Source organism: Ovis canadensis, chromosome Y, assembly GCF_042477335.2.
Source record: "Ovis canadensis isolate MfBH-ARS-UI-01 breed Bighorn chromosome Y, ARS-UI_OviCan_v2, whole genome shotgun sequence".
NCBI lineage: Eukaryota > Metazoa > Chordata > Mammalia > Artiodactyla > Bovidae > Ovis > Ovis canadensis.
In genome coordinates, this window is record NC_091271.1 from 14,368,786 (window position 1) to 14,386,230 (window position 17,445).

Consider the following 17,445-nt stretch of genomic DNA (forward strand, 5'->3'; position numbering starts at 1 on the left):
AATAAATACGGGCCTTAAGGAGAGCAGAACAAAAATGACCCTATAGAATACCGCTTGTAAAGTACATATCTTGTGCTGACCATGGGCCAGTCACTGATTATATCATGTTGTCTTTGTTATCACAGTGATGGTATAATTGTGATCATGATTTTAGAAGTGCTACAATCTCTATATTTTCAAGTACAAAATGAATTTCTATGATGAAAACAAGCTGCTGTCTATCCTTTTAAGACTCTACCAGTAACATAATATAATATGTGAACTCAATAAAGTTCATACTGTGCAGTTTCATTTTTCTAATTTTATTTGCACACCATCCTAATTTATACACCCCTTATATCAGCAGGGATGATTTCAGGAATCACTTTACATCCATTACCTCTTTTCCCTTTGCTCTCATTTTCTTGCTTATAAATACACTAGGTGTCATTTACTTAGGATGCATAAAAATGTTTTGAACTGAAGAATTTATAAAAACGTGCAGTAAAATAGCCATACATTGAACTAAAGCCTCATTTTAATCTTGTTTAAAAATGGAAAATGAAACTGTGAAGATGAATGTGTAAATTTATTGTTCAGATAAAATAATTGTAGGTATTTGTTGACATCTCCAAATAAATTTCAATATTCTTTAGGCTCGTATTTGATAGGTCAGTCTTAATTAGTATGGTTTCCACATAATGATGATTATTGATGAGTTTAACTTGAAAGAGAGGAGGCAGATGTATAAGCGATTGTTGGCACTGAGGACCATGAGTTGCCTCTATCTTGCAGGTTAGGAAAAGGACTGTCATGGGCTGACATATCGCTATGCCTGACTGGAAATTTAGAAGGTTCCACCATCAGTCCAGAATAAATGCTCTGTATGAAAATGTGATGTGGTTCTGAGAAGTAGATGTAGTTGTAGTAGAAAAGTCCTCAACTTCGTCATTTACTTGAGTGTAGCTGCTCTGTGACTGCCAATTAAAAATGTTCAACTTTTTTAAAACAACAGATTGATCTACCACAGTCTGGTCTGTTTGTCTAATTGATGTTGATGATGGGGTAGATAAGTCACATGGAGATAGGGCACTTTTATTAGCGACTATCTCGCTGGTATGAGGCTTTTGTATGAAAGGCACACAAAAACTTGTGGAGGCTGAAAATGTGCTCTCTTCATCTATTTCTGGAAGATATTCAGAATGTCATCTTTTTTGAAATGTCATCGTTTTTGACACTTGCTTTCACATGATTCTTGTTATCTTGAACTAATGAATATATTGGAGACACATTGTTATCCCAACTCTTCTTTGCGTTCTTACTAAAAGTTGGAGATGGCCTCTTTTGAAATTTGGATTGTAGTAGGTCTGTAACTAAAATCAAAGGATTAAATTATTTAGTTTCTTTATAAAACAAGGTAAAATTGACAGAAAAAGCTAAGTTATAAAAATGTATTAATGAAACCAATTAACTAACATCAAATAAAACCACTCTGTTAGTAGTTTTAACAGGTAACATTTTAGATAGAATATGCTTCTCAACTAAAAATATGTTGTATACATACAGTAAATACCATTTTAATTAGCTTGAAGACTTATATCTAGTTTCAAGTTGCTAGGAAATTTTGCTTAACATCCAAAATTCTAAACTCCAGCTGTTCTCAACTTCAAAAAATAAAACTTTTTTCAAGAATATATTATCTTAAATTTGAATTCCGTTTTAGCTACATATGTGAACATGTTTTCTAGGTCACATGATTTAATCTTACATATTGCCAGTAAGTGAAAATGTTGAAATACCTTACTCAAAAGAGAGATGTTGTTTTCTTCTTCCAGAAAGACAGGTAGTGAAGTAGATCTTTACAAAGTTCTTCACTTTTTACTAAATCCATAAAGGTTAAGCTGTTGAATTAAACATTTTATACTCTTGGTTTCAAATATTCTGAAAGGTGATTTCTTTCCAATACTTATTTCTTAGAGTTTTTCATTGATCACTATAAATGTACCTCTGTCATCCCACCAAATACATTGAAACTGATCACTTTCAACTATATTCCAAAATTTTTGTGGAAATGTGAGTGAAAGAAAATCATTCACCTCATCTGTTTCAGAGACGGAGTATGTGTAGTGTGGCCTTTTGATCACAAGATTCTCAGACAAAGCCTGAAAGCACATTCTTCAATCATAGATCTCAAAACCGAGTCCCCAGTAAGTGTATAATCATACAAAGAAGATCTAATGGAGGTTTCTGAACCAATATATTCATCTTTAGGTAGCCCATCTTGAATTTCTGAAGAAATATGTGCCATCTCAGAGAAATCTTTCTTCAGGTACTTTTCTCATTTGTCTGATTTTACATACTGCAACTTCAAATGTTACTTGGCTGGCCTGTGGAGAGAAACTCTCTAAACCATCACAGAGATCCTCAAAGTTCAAAAGCTGTGGCATCACAAAATCACTGGTCTCCTAGCAATCGAAGATTAGCTGTGACATCACAAAGTCATTAGTCTCCTAGCAATTGTAGGGTAATGTTCTACCAGTGTTTACTTCAGAATGAACCTAAAATACAGACTTTTACAGAAATAGTAACCAAAGTTATGAAGCATGCAAAATCTCATTCCTAAAGAATTTTTACACAGAAAAATCACATCAATAAATTTGCTTGGTTTCTGAAATAAAAGTGATTTATCACACTTCTATTCACACATTCTTAAAATTCAGTATTGTTTAATCAGCTCCAGTTTCATCCACCTCATTCAAACTGACTCAAATGTATCCTTTTTAATGGCTGAGTAGTACTCCATTGTTTACATGTACCACAGCTTTCTTATCCATTCATCTGCTGATGGACGTCTAGGTTGTTTCCGTGTTCTGGCTATTATAAGCAGTGCTGCGATGGACATTGGGGTACATGCGTCTCTTTCTATTCTGGTTTCTTCGGTGTGTATACAGAGTGAAGTAAGCCAGAAAGAAAAACACCAATACATTATACTAACACATATATATGGAATTTAGAAAGATGGTAATAATGACCCTGTATGCAAGACAGCAAAAGAAACACAGATGTATAGAATGGACATTTGGACTCTAAGGGAGAGGGAGAGGGTGGGATGATTTGGGAGAATGGCATTGAAACCCGTATGCTATCATGTAAGAAACGTGTTGCCAGTCTATGTTCAATGCAGGATACAGGCTGCTTGGGGCTGGTGCACGGGGATGATCCAGAGAGATGATATGGGGTGGGTGGTGGGAGGGTGGGATCATGTTTGGGAACTCATGTACACCCGTTGTGGATTCATGTCAATGTATGACAAAGCCAATGCAGTATTGTAAAGTAAAATAAAGTAAAAATAAAAAAAATAAAATCAGTACTGTTACCTTACCAAACTTGGTCTACTGGCTTCTGTGAAAAAAAAAAAAAAAAGAAAAATCAATGAACTAACTGTGGGTTTCAGTGGGAAAAAAAAAAAAAGTGTCTATTGTAGAACCAAGGAAGGTGCCTTAGCAGCTGATGCTTCAAAGACCCAAATCCCCAAATACTTTCAGGGAAAGGATTTTAATAACAGAGTGAGGGTAGGACATTGTGTCTTTGATCAATATTGCGACATTCTACTAATGGCCTGTTAGTGAGGATATTGGGAGTCCACATCATCGACCGTCTAGTTTCAACTATGTACTTAAACTTCAGCCTCGTTGGGGCTTTAGCATCTCTAAAACTTTTCACAGGATATTGCTCAGAATGTTATTGATGGCCCTTGAGGAGAAATAAATACCCTTGACTTTGCTTAATGGCTAAATCATTATTCTATATCACTTGATTATTTTCCTTATTTTCTGTCTTTTCTCACTTCTCTGATTAAAATTACTTTCGAACACGAGGAGGTCTACAATCTCCTACCTCTCTCTTTCGGTTTTCATACTTTTCAATCTTGAGAAGGGACTGATTAATACAAGAAAGGAAATAAAATGTTGGACTTGGAGCTCGATCAAAAATGTAACAAAAAATCTCAGTTGAATGTTCGATTTCTTTTTCAGATTTCCCAGCTCTTGGAGTGCTTGAGTCAATAACAACTTTGGCTCTTTCCTGTTGAGATGGAGCATGAAGTTGGAAATATTTATGAAATCTAAGTTGGTATCAATATTTTATGTTATGAAAACATATCCCTCTGTTTTATATATGATATTTGTATATATATTTATATATCTATATTTCTGTCATTAAACTGGACAAATATTTGAAAATTGGTAGATATTTATTAAAAGGAGAGAAATGAGTGAAATGAAAGAATCCTCATATTTTACATGCAGCCAAGAAAACATATTTTGAAGTATTTCCACTTACATATAACAACCGAGTAGACTTTTGAATCATTCTACAATTGGGTTTTATTTTTTCTTTCTATTATACTTAACAATAATTAAAAGCCATTGCACATTTTTATGCACACACTCATGCATAGACAGGTGTATATATGTATATATGTCAAAATATAATTTTAGGCAACTTTATTTAGATGACCAAACTCATCGCCAGCTCCCAAGATCTTAAACGAACTATATGAGAAGCCCTACAGTGCTTAATAACTTTCTGGCTGAATCATTCAGATCCTGTTGCTGAAAAGCTCTCCTTTAATCTAGCTTATCTCCCACTATTCTTTCAGTAATAAGAGGTAGGGCTTATAAGGACACCTTGAACCCATAAAATTGCAACTCTCATTTACTTAGACATATTGTTCAAAAAATGCTGTTGGTGTCCTCATGTTTGACACAATTTTATTTTATTTATTTTTAATATAAATTTATTTTAATAGGAGTCTAATTGCTTTATAATATTGTACTGATTTTGTCATACATTAACATGGGTCTTCCATGTGTGTACATGTGTTCCCCATCTGGAACCCCCTACCACCTCCCTCCTCATACCATCTCTCCTGGTTATCCCAGTGCACCAGCCCCGAGGATCCTGGATCATGCATTGAACCTGGTCTGATGATTCATTTGACAAATGATATTATACATGTTTCAATCCCATTATCCCAAATCATCCCATCCTTGCCCTCTCTCACAGAGTCCGAAAGACTGTCATATACATCTGTGTCTGTTTACTTAACTGAACTGATACAGGGTTATTGTTACTATCTTTCTACATTCCACATATATGCATTAGTTTACTCTATTGGTATTTTAATTTCTGCCTAACTTCACTCTGTATATTAGGATTCAGTTTTATCCACCTCATAAGAACTGATTGTAATGTATTATTTTTAATGGCTGAATACTACTCATTTGTGTATATGTACCACAGCTTTCTTATCCATTCGTCTACTGATGGACATCTAGATTGCCTCCATGTCCTGGCTATTAGAAACAGTGCTATAATGAACATTTGGGTACACTTCTCTCTATTTTGGTTTTCTCAGTGTGTATGGCCAGCAGTGGGATTGCTGGGTCATATGGCAGTTCTATTTATAGGTTTTATTTTTATTTTTCTATTTTAAGGAATCTCCACAGTATTCTCCATAGTGGGTTTACTGGTTTGCATTCCCACTGACAATGTAAGAGGGATCCCTTTTCTACACACACTCTGCAGGATTTATTGCTTGTAGAGTTTTGGATAGCAGCCATTCTGACTAGCATGGAATGGTACCTCATTGTAGTTCTGATTTGCATTTATTTGATAATGAGTGATGGTGTGCATCTTTTCATGTGTTTGTTAGCCATCTGTATTTCGTTTTTGGAGAAATGTCTGTTTAGTCCTTTGGCTCATTTTGTCATTGTGCCGTTTATTTTCCTGGAGCTGTACTTCAGGAGGTGCTTGTATAATTTTGAGATTAATTATTTTTCAGTTTCTTCAGTTCAGTTAAGTTCAGTTCAGTCATTCAGTCATGTGCGATTCTTTGAGGCCCCATAAATGGCAGCACACCAGGACTCCCTGTCCATCACCAATTCCTGGAGTTCACTCAAACTCACGTCCATCGAGTCAGTGATGCCATCCAGCCATCTCATCTTCTGTCACCCCCTTCTCCTCCTGCCTCCAATCCCTCCCAGCATCAGAGGTTTTCCAATGAGTCAACTCTTTGCATGAGGCGGCCAACGTACTTGAGTTTCAGCTGTAGCATCATTCCTTCCAAAGAACATCGAGGCAGATATTCTTTAGAATTGACTTGTTGGATTTCCGTTCAGTCCAAGGGACTCCCAAGAGTCTTTTGCAACACTACAGTTCAAAAGCATCAATTCTTTAGCACTCAGCTTTCTTCACAGCCCAACTCTCATATACATACGTGACTACTGGAAAAACCAAAGCCTTGACAAGACGGAAGTTTGTTGGCAAAATAATATCTCTGCTTTTCAATATACTATCTAGGTTGGTAATAACTTCCCTTCTAATGAGTAAGCATCTTTTAATTTTATGGCTCCAATCACTATCTGCAGTGATTTTTGTAGCCCCCCAGAAATAAAGTCTGACACTGTTTCCACCATTTCCCCATCTATTTCCTGTGAAGTGATGGGACCAGATGCCATGATCTTAGTTTTCTGAATGTTGAGCTTTAAGCCAACATTTTCACTGTTCTCTTTCACTTTCATCAAGAGGCTTTTTAGTTCCTCTTCATTTTATGCTATAAGGGTGGCATCATCTTCATATCTAAGATCATTGATATTTCTACCGTCAAACTTGATTCCAGCTTGTGTTTCTTCCAGTCCAGCGTTTCTCATTATGTATTTTGCATATAAGTTAAACAAGCAAGGTGACAATATACCGCCTTGAAGTACTCCCTTTCCTATTTGAAACCAGTCTGTTGTTCCATGCCCTGTTCAAACTGTTGCATCCTGACCTGCATATAGATTTCTCAAGTGGCAGATCAGGTGGTTTGGTAATCCCATCTCCTTCAGAATTTTCCACAGTTTATTGTGATCCACACACTCATTTTGACATAGTCAATAAAGCAGAAATAGATGTTTTTCTGGAACTCTCTAACTTTTTTAATTATCCAGCAGAAGTTGGCATTTTGATCTCTGGTTCCTCTGCCTTTTCTATAACCAGCTTGAACATCTGGAACTTCACAGTCCATATATTGCTGAAGCATGGCTTGGAGAATTTTTAGCATTACTTTAATAGGTTAGATATGAGATGAGTGCAATTGTGCGCTAGTTTTCCCTGGTGGCTCAGAGGTTAAAGAGTCTGCCTCCAATGTGGGAAACCCGGGTTTGATCCCTGGGTCGGGAAGATCCCCTGGAGAAGGAAACCCCCTGCTATATTCTTGCCTGGAGAATCCGATGGACAGAGGAGCTTGGTAGACTATAGGCTACGGGGTCACAAAGAGTTGGACACAACTGAATGACTTCACTTGAGCATTGTTTGGCATTGCCTTTCTTTGGGATTGGAATGAAAACTGACCTTTTCCAGTTCTGAACCAATACTGAGTTTTTCAAATTTGCTGGCATATCGAGTACAGCACTTCCATAGCATAATTTTTAGGATTTGAAATAGCTCAACTGGAATTCTATCATTTCCACTAACTTTGTTCACAGTGATGCTTCTTAAGGCCCATTTGGCATCACATTCCAAGATGTCTGGATCTAGGTGAGTGATCACAACATCATGATTATTTGAGTTGTGAAGATCTTTTATATACAGTTCTTCTGTGTATTTTTTGGCACCTCTTCTTAATATATACTGCTTCTGTTAGGTTCATACTATTTCTGTCATTTATTGTGCCCATCTTTGCGTGAAATATCCCCTTGTTATTTCAAATTTTATTGAAGCTATCTCTAGTCTTTCTCATTCTATTGCTTTGCTGATAACTGAGGAAGGCTTTCTCATCTCCCCTTGCCATTCTTTGTAACTCTGTATTCAAATGGGTATATCTTTCCTTCTCTCCTTTGCCTTTTGCTCCTCTTCATTTCACAGCCATTTGTAAGCCCTCCTCAGGCAGCCATTTTGCCTTTTTGCATTTCTTTTTCTTGGGCATGGTCTTTATCCCTGTCTCCTGTACAGTGTCATGAACCTCTGTCCATAGTTCCTCAAGCACTCTATCAGATCTAGTCCCTTAAATTTATTTCTCACTTACACTGTATAATCATAAGGGATTTGATATATGTCATACCTGAATGTTTTAGTGCCCTTCCCTACTTTCTTCGATTTAAGTCTGAATTGGGCAATAAGGATTTCATGATCTGAGCCACAGTTAGCTCCCGGTCTTCTTTTATGCTGTCTAGGAAGAGTAAGCATCTTTGAATTTCATGGTGGTAGTCATTATCTGCAGTGATTTTGGAGTGCCCAAAAATAAAGTCTGTCATCACTTCCACTGTTTCCCGATCTATTTTCCATGAAGTGATGGGACAGAATGCCATCTCAGTTTCCTTAATGTAGAGCTTTAAGCCTCCTTCTTCACTCCCCTCTTTCACCTTCATAAAGAGACTCTTCAGTTCCTCTTCAATTTCTGCCATAAGGGTGGTGTCATCTGCACATCTGAAGTTGTTGACATTTCTCCTGGCAATCTTGATTTGTTTTTTTTTTTTTTTTCTTTCAGCACAGCATTTCTCTACACTGAAGTTAAATAAGGGTGACAAATATACAGCCTTGAGGTACTCCTTTTCCTATTTGGAACCAGTCTGTTATTCAATGTGCAGTTCTAACTGTTGCTTCCTGACCTGCATACAGGTTTCTCAGAGGCAGGTCCTGTGGCCAGGCATTCCCATATCTTTCAGAATTTTCCACAGTTTATTTTTACCCATACAGTCAAAGGCGTTGGCATACTCAGTAAAGCAGAAGTAGATGTTTTTCTAGAACTTGCCTGCTTTTTCGAAGATCCAGCAGATGTTGGGAATTTGTTCTCCGGTTCTTCCGTATTTTCTGAAACAAGCTTGAACATCTCAAGTTCATGGTTCACATATTGCTGAAGCCTGGCTTGGAGAATTTTGAGCATTACTTTGCTAGCATATGAGATGAGTGCAATTGCATGTCAGCTTAAGCACTCTTTGGCATTGCCTTTCTTTGAGATTGGAATGAAAAGTGACCATTTCCAGTGAAGCCACTGCTGAGATTTTCAAACTTCCAGGCATATTGAGTGCATCACTTTCACAGCATCATCTTTGAGGATTTGAAATAGCTCAACTGGAATCAAATCCATAATAGAGCCCTCTAGAAGATCCCTTGGAGAAGGAGATGGCAATACACTCCAGGACTATTGCCTGGAAAATCCCATGGACAGAGGAGCCTGGTAGGCTACAGTCCATGGGGTTGCAAGGAGTTGGTCACGACCAACTGAATTCACTTCACTTCACTAATTACCTAATGGATACTCTATTGCCTCTCAGAAAAAAATGAGATCCACAGCCATCTTCTATAATAACAACAACAAAAAAAGTTCCCTCAACTAGAAAAGCTTCACAAGCCACTGGTCCCACCACATTCACTAGGAGGAGACTACCCAATTAATAGCAATGATGACCCTCCAGTTTGCAGAAAATTGACCCCAAAGACAGCCTTCTAAACAACATGAAACTGCAGAGACATATCCAGCAGATGAAGTAACACAATAAAAATCAACAAGCCAATTAAAAAGGAGGAAGTAGGAAGTTTACAGGAAAGACAATTCAGCATAATAATAGTCAAAGTCTTGGAAACAAATGGATCTACAGATAAATAGACTTTAAACATGGATTGAGAGGACATAAGAGGTGTTTTAAATGGACCTAGAAGAAATAATGCATAATCAGTAAGGAACAATGAAATGACTGAGATAGAATTCACTCTGGACAATAGAAACAGTAGAGTAACTGAGGAAAAAGAAAGACTAAATGAGCTGGAAGATAAAATGTTGGAAATAAATGAAGCAGAACAGGAACATAGAGAGAGAAATGAAGACAACCTCAGAAATCTCTGGGACAATGTTAAATGCCCCCACATTTAAATCATTGTTTTCCTGGAGAAAGAAGACAAAAGAAAAGGGCATGAGAAAATATTTGAGGAGGAAATAGTTAAAAAATTCCCTGAGATGGGAAAGGGAATAGACACCTATGATGAAAAAATCCCAGTGTGTCCCATAGGGATAAATCCAAGACAAAACTTATCAAAACACACATTAATCAAAATAAAAACAAACAAACAAATACATATATACAATGAACAAATATTAAAGGCAACATAGGAATAACAACAAACATAGAAGGGAACCCCCATAAGGATAACAGCTGATCTAACAAGAGAAACACTTCAGCTAAGAAGAGAATGGCAGGATATACTTAAAGCGCTGAAAGGCAAAAATCGAAAACCAAGATTACTCTATCCAAGAAGGATTGCATTCTAATTCAAAAGAGAAAACAAAAGTTTTACAGACAAACAAAAGCAATTAGAATTCAGAAATACCAAACCAGCACTTGAGTAAATGCTGAAGGATCTTCTCTAGATAGGAAACAGAAGAGTCTTATAAAAAGAAAACCACAAAATATATAGTAAATGGTAACAAGATCATGCTTATCAACAACTACCTGCCTGGAGCCAGCACAGGAGATCCCACACATGACAAGGTCATGTGGATGGGCAAGGCAAGTCAGGCTTCATGGGCTTCTCCTGAGTTTTCCTGAACATCTATCCCCAATAACCAGAGTCTGCCTGCTTTATTACTGTGCTTTCTACTCTTCTAACATTCTCTGGGAAAAAAAGTCAACTCAGGGCTTCAGTCTCCTGCATATAAAAAGAATGTCTCGGCTTAAAGCCCCTTTGGTGGCTTTCTAACCTATCTGACCAGTCTGCTTTACAACTTGTGGATTGTTTACAGCCCCCAACTGTGAGAGGCATGAAGCTCAAAACATCTTAAAGATATAGAGCCTTTTAGAGTTAAGAATTAGTTTGGTGAAGACTATGTTGAGTTAGTGTTTGCCACCAGGCCTCCATATTCTTTATCTTTTAGGCACCTGGGAGGATATTAATCAATGTAATCGGGATGCAGAAATAGGAATATAGTAGTTTTGATGTTAGCAACACTAGACTTTTGAGTTAATTACTTTTCTCTTTGTTATAAATCACTGTACTCCTTTTTCCTTGTTATAAATTTTTGTATCCTTGCTATGTAAGAATGTAACTTTATTTAGTGCTTTCTGAGTGTGGCACCAGACTTTGGGAAGAACAACACTATTACCCTTATCAGAAAAGGGCTGTAAAATTTTAATTGGCCTTCTGGCCAGAAGATGACATAAATCACCTAAGACAGGTATGCAGAGAGAAACCTGGTCTCAATAAGAGTCAGGGCTGTGAACACTGCATAATTTTGTATTATCCATTGATCTCTATGTACAATCAAAAGTATAAAAGGCCTTCTGAACAATAAAGGATGGACCAGTTTCTCAGATTAGTCTCTCAAAATAATTTCTTGGAAATCTGGTTTCCCCCCTGTCTCTCTCTCTCTCTCCCTCCCTGCCTCCCTGGCTCCCTCCCTCCCTCGCTCCCTCGCTCCCTCTCTCTCTCTCTGTGTCTCTCTTTCTCTCTCTATCTCTCTCTCTCTGTCTCTCTTTCTCTCTCTCTCTCTCTCTTTTTCTCCCTCTCCCTCCCTCTCCTTCTCTCTCTCTCCTCTCTCTCTCTCTCTCTCTCTCTCTCTCTCTCTCTCTCTCTCTCTCTCTCTCTCTCTCTCTCTTTTTCTCCCTCTCCCTCCCTCTCCTTTTCTGGCTGAATTCCCATCTGGAGCGAGGAGGGTCGCCATGTCTGCTAATTTGCCCCGGCTTTTAAGTCCTGTGAGAGAGGGAGCACACGGCAGGGCAAGCTCTGCTAGTCAAACAAGCACCAGTGGCCTAACACAGATGGTGCAAATTTCTTGTCCTGAAGTTTTATTGGTTCTCCACATAAACCAAGTTATTCAGGCACTTTTCTCCACTAAATTTTCCTGCTACACTATTTCTTCCTAATCTCTCTTTATATTTCTGACTAAATAAATAATTTTTCCTTGCCTACCCATCTCCCCTTTTAATTCCCTGGATCCACCAGGGTAGGACCCTGACAACCACCTTAAACAGAAATGGGCTAAATGCTCCAATGGAAAGACAAAGACTGGGTGAATGAACACAAGAATATACTGTTTGCAAGAAAACCACCTTATAACTAGGCGCACATACAGACTGAAAGTGATAGCCAATAAAAAGCAATTTTGTGAAAATGGAGAGCAAAAGAAAATGGGAGGAGCAATACTCATATCAGATAAATGGACTTTAATTAAAGACCACTAAAGGAGACAAAGAAGTTTGCATTACATAACAATCAAGGTATCAGTCCAAGAAGAAGCTATATGTACCCAATGTAGGAGTGCTTCAATACAAGAGGCAAATGCCTACAACTATTAGAGCAGAAATAGACACTAAGCAATAGCATTGTATGATTTTAATACTCCACTCATAACATGGACGGATCATCCATACAGAAATAAAATAAGGAAAACTCAAGTTTTAGATGATACATTAGACCAGTTTGAGCTACTTGATATCTACAGGGCATCCCACCCCAAAAGAACAGATTTCACCTTTTTCTCCTTTTTCTCATGTGCAAATGGAACATTATATTAGGACAAATCACATCCAAGGACAAATCTAACCTTTGTAAACTTCAGGAAATTGTAATCTTTGCAAGCATATTTTCTGGTCACAATGTTGTTAGATCAACTACAGGAAAAACAAATAATAACTAGAGGAAACACAAATAATTTGGAGGCTAAACGGCCCAAAATTCAAATTTGAATTTAACACAATTCAGAGTTTTTATGAAAAACACAAACAAAACAAACAAATAAAAAACTATGCCAAATCAGTCATAGATGGTACATACTCAACATAATGAAAGCCAAATATGACAAAACCACAGCAAACATTATTGTCAATAATGAAAAACTTAAAACATTTCCTTTAAGATGAGCATTAAGACAAGGGTGTCCACACTCATCACCAATAGCTCTGGGAATTCTAGCCACAGCTTTCAAAAAAGAATAAGATATAAAAAGAATCCTCGTTGGAAAAAAAGAGGTAAAACTCTCTCTATTTAGACATAATATTATCCTTTACACAGACAACCCAAGAGATGCCACCAGAAAATTACTGGAGTGAATCAACGAGTAGAGTAAATGTGCAGGGTATAAAATTAATACACAGAAACCCTTTTTTTCCTATACATTAACAATGAAAAATCAGAGAGAGAAATGAAAAAGAATCTTGTTCACCATTGCAATGAAAGGATTAAAATTAACTAGAAATAAACTTACATAAAGAGACAAAGGGCTTCCCTGATAGCTCAATTGGTACAGAAACTGCCTGCAATGCAGGAGACTCCTGTTCAATTCCTAGGTCAGGAAGATCCCCTGAAGAAAGGATAGGCTACCCACTATAGTATTCTTGAACTTTCCTTGTGGCCTAGATGGTGAAGAATCCTACTGCAATGTGTGACACCTGTGTTTGATCCCTGGGTTGGGAAGATCCTATAGAGAAGGGAAAGCCTTTCCATTCTAGTATTCTGATCTGGAGAATTCCAAATTCCATACACTGTATAGTCCATGGGATTGCAAAGATTCGGACGTGACTGAGTAACTTTCACTTTTTCAGAAGGATTTTTTTAAAAAAAAGCACTGAGGAAAGAAATCAAAAATATATAAATGGAGAAACATATCATGTTCTTGGATTGGACTAATTGATATAGTTAAAATGAATATTCCATCAAAAGCAATCAATAGATTCAGTGCAACACCTCTCAAACTACCAATATTATTCATAAAAGTAGAACAAATTATTTTATAATTTGCAAGAAAACACATAAGACCTCGAAGAACCAAAGCAATTTTGAGAAAGAAGAATGTAACTAGAGGAGTCAAACTTCTGACTTCAGACAACACTACGAAGATATCAAGAGAGTATGAAACTTGCACAAACATAGAAATATAGACCAATGCAACAAAATATAAAGTCCAAAGATAAACTAATACACCCTTTATACTTGACAATGGAGGCAAAAATATGCCACAGAAAAAGATATTTTCTTCAAAAAGTGTTACTGAGAAAACTGGACAGCTATGTGTAGAAACTAGAACAATATCTAACATGAAGTTAAAAAATAAACTCAAAATGGATTACAAATGTAAATGTAAGACCAGAAAATATAAAACCCTTAGAGTAAAACATATGTATAAACACTGCAAAATAAGTTACAGCAACATCCTCTATGACCCATTGCCTAGAGTAAAGCAATAAAAATATTTTTTAAAGGAAACTTATTAAACTCTATAGCTTTTGTACAATGAAGTAAACTATAATTAAGGTGAATATGTATCCTTCAGAATTGGGAGGATGAATATAATAGCAACTGAAAAACTAACTAAAAAATTAATTTTCAAAATATGCAATCTGCTCATGCATCTCAATACTCAGCTACAAATACTACTCAGAAAAACAAACCACCAATCAAAACATAGCCAAAAGCCCCCTCCAAAGAAGATATACAGATTGCTAAGAGACACAGAAATGTTGCTCAGCATCACTCATTATAAGAGAAATCAAAGCCACATTGAGGTTTCATTTCACATTGGTCAGATTGGCCATCTTAAAAAATGTCTACAATATAATTGCTGGAGAGGGTGTGAAGAAAAGGGAACTTTTTACATTGTTCATGGGAATGCAAACTGGCTCAACCATTATGGAAAACTTTGTGGAAACTCCTTAGAAAGCTGGAAATAGAATTTCCATATGACCCAACAATCCCACTCTTTGGCATGAACCTCAAGGAAACTAGAATTGAAAGAAATGCAGTACTCCAATGTTTATTGAAGCACTGTTTACAATAGCTAGGATGCGAAAGTGACCAAGAGGCCCATCAGCAGATGAATGGTTAAGGAAGTTTTGCTATATATATATATGTATGAAATATTACTCTGTTATAAGAAGTCATGCATTTGAATCAGTTCTAATGAGTTAGAAGAGAGTGAAACCTATTACACAGAATGAAGGAACTAAGAAAGACAAAGACAAAGCTGTATATTAACTCATATATGTGGAATTTAGAAAGATGGCCTATACACAGACCAGGAGAAGAGACAGATCTAAAGAACAGACTTTGGACTCAGTGGAAAAATGTGAAGGTGGGTTGATTTGAGAAAATAGCATTTAAGTGTGTATGGTTCCATATGTAAAAAATAGATGACCAGTGTGAGGTTTTACAACATGGGTGCTATAGAATATCCATGTCACAACTTCTGAGCTTGCAGTATAATGCATGCATCAGCCATCAATTAGCCTGCATTCCAGTGCACATCACACATGTCTAAGCTTGCAGCCTGGAGGTCTCATTTTACCCCTTCTGACCCCACAATCCAGGGTAGGCTGAATTTGCACTTTAGGGGAAGCATCACAAAATTATTAAGCCCACATTCTAATGCAAACATGCTGCGTCTTGAAGCTGAACTCTGGAGCATCTTGCCACTGATAATGTTTATCATCATCTAGTGTTTCACCGTCATGACATGTTTCCATTGCTTCGTCATCTCTGGTCATCACTCTGTGTCGTTTATCACCATCCAGGGTTTATTTCAGTCCTGTAACCTGTTTCGAGTGCTTGTTCAACCCCCTCCAGGTCAAACATATCTAGTATTCAGTGCTGTGACAGGTTAATTGTTTCTTCATCCTTCCCTGGTTAAACACATACAGTAGTTTACCACCCTTAGTGTTTCATTTTGTGACGGGCTTCTATTCACTCCAGGTCTAACACACTCAGTAGATTATTATCATCCAATGATTCAACTGTGGAACATTCCAGAAGTCTTCTTCATGCAGCCCATGTGAAACATATGCAGTAGCTTATCACCATCCTGTATTTCAGTGCAGAGAGAGGATTCAAGTGTTTCTTCTTTTTCTCCAGGTAAAGCACACTCAGCAGTTTGTCACCAGTGTTTCACCTGAGACGTGATTCTTCTTAATTTATTTAGTTGGCTGTGTTGGGTCTTAGTTGTGTCACATAAGACAGTCCTTGAGACAAGCCAACTCTAACCATGGCATTCAGTCTCTGGAGTGTGAGAACTTCAGTATTTGCAGCTATGCAGGTTTAGTTACTCTGTAGCATATGGGATGTTCAGTCCCAATCAGGGACTGAACCTTCATCCCCTAAACTACAAGGTGGATGCTTAACCACTGGACCACCAGGAGAGGCCCTGTGACATGCTGTAAGTGCCTGCTTTTACACCCCATATCAAAAAGACACATTGTTTGATGGGAATATATCAGCATCCAGGGTTGCAAAGATTGGACATGCTTCAGGAACTTCTTCATCCGCACTGGTGAAAAACAACCAGCTGTTTCTAACCATACAGTGCCATTCCATGTGCTTCTTCATTGATTACTCACTGAACACATCTAATAGAATATCATCGTCTACTGTTTCATTGTGGTGACACCTCAAGTTATTCTTCACACAACCTGGGTCAAACACATCCAGTTGTGTATCTCCATCCAGTGTTTCACTGCTGTGACATGCTTTCAGTGTTTCTTCATCCACCCCAGGTCAAACATGCTAAGTAGCATATTATTATCCACACTTCAGAGAGGAGGTTCAGCCACATCTTTGTCCACCTCAGCTAAAATAGTTTCAGCAGCTTATCACTTCCTGCTTTTCACAGCTGTCACAAGTTCAAGTGCATCTTTATCAAACACACCTGTAGTTTATCAGTATCCAGTATTTTCAAGCTGTGACACAAACTGCTTTATCATCCAGACTGGAAAAATACATCCAGCAGTTATCAAAATCAGCATTTTAGTGCTGTGATGTGATTCAAGTGCCTATTCATCCACTGTCTGGAAAAACACACTCTGTAGTTTATCGCCATGCAGTGCTCAGTGCCTTGACAGAGGACATGCTCCAAATGCTTCTTTGTCCACCTGGTCTCAAATACTCAATAGTATTTCAACATCTATATTTCAGTACTGTGAATCACTGCATATGCTTCTTTGTCAATCCTGGCACATCAATACTTGGAGTTTACCACCCTTCAGTGTTTCACTGCTGTGATATCCTTCAGGTGCTTCATCCTCTCCTGTAAAACATACTCATTAGTGTATCATCATCCAATATTAAGGACGGTGATATGCTTCAAGTGCTTAATTGTTCATATGAGTCAAAAATTCACAGCATTTTATCATTAAACAATGTTTCATGGCCATAATTTGTGGCATATATTAGGTGTTTTTTTGACCGCCAGAGGTGAAACTCAACAAGTGTTTTATCACCATTCAGTCTATCAGTGCTGTGACATACTACAGTGCTTCCTTATCTTCTCTGGGTTAATACACACATCCATTCTTTCAGTGCTGATTAATACACAAGTGCTTCCTTAACTATACTGTTCCAAATAAGTTAAAATAAGTGGGGTGGCAACAAGACAGACTTGACGCACTCCCTTATCAATTCTGAACAAGTCCATTGTTCCTGCCTGCTTGTGTTACTTCTTGACCT

At 37.4% G+C, this 17,445-nt stretch overlaps 2 pseudogenes; one reads left to right on the plus strand and one right to left on the minus strand.

Annotated features, from left to right (window-relative positions):
- Positions 1 to 575: 575 nt before the first annotated feature.
- LOC138431325 (heat shock transcription factor, Y-linked-like) lies at positions 576 to 2,287 on the minus strand (annotated as a pseudogene).
- A 12,722-nt stretch (positions 2,288 to 15,009) lies between these two features.
- LOC138431326 (testis-specific Y-encoded protein 1-like) overlaps positions 15,010 to 17,445 on the plus strand; it is a 35,320-nt pseudogene continuing 32,884 nt past the window's right edge.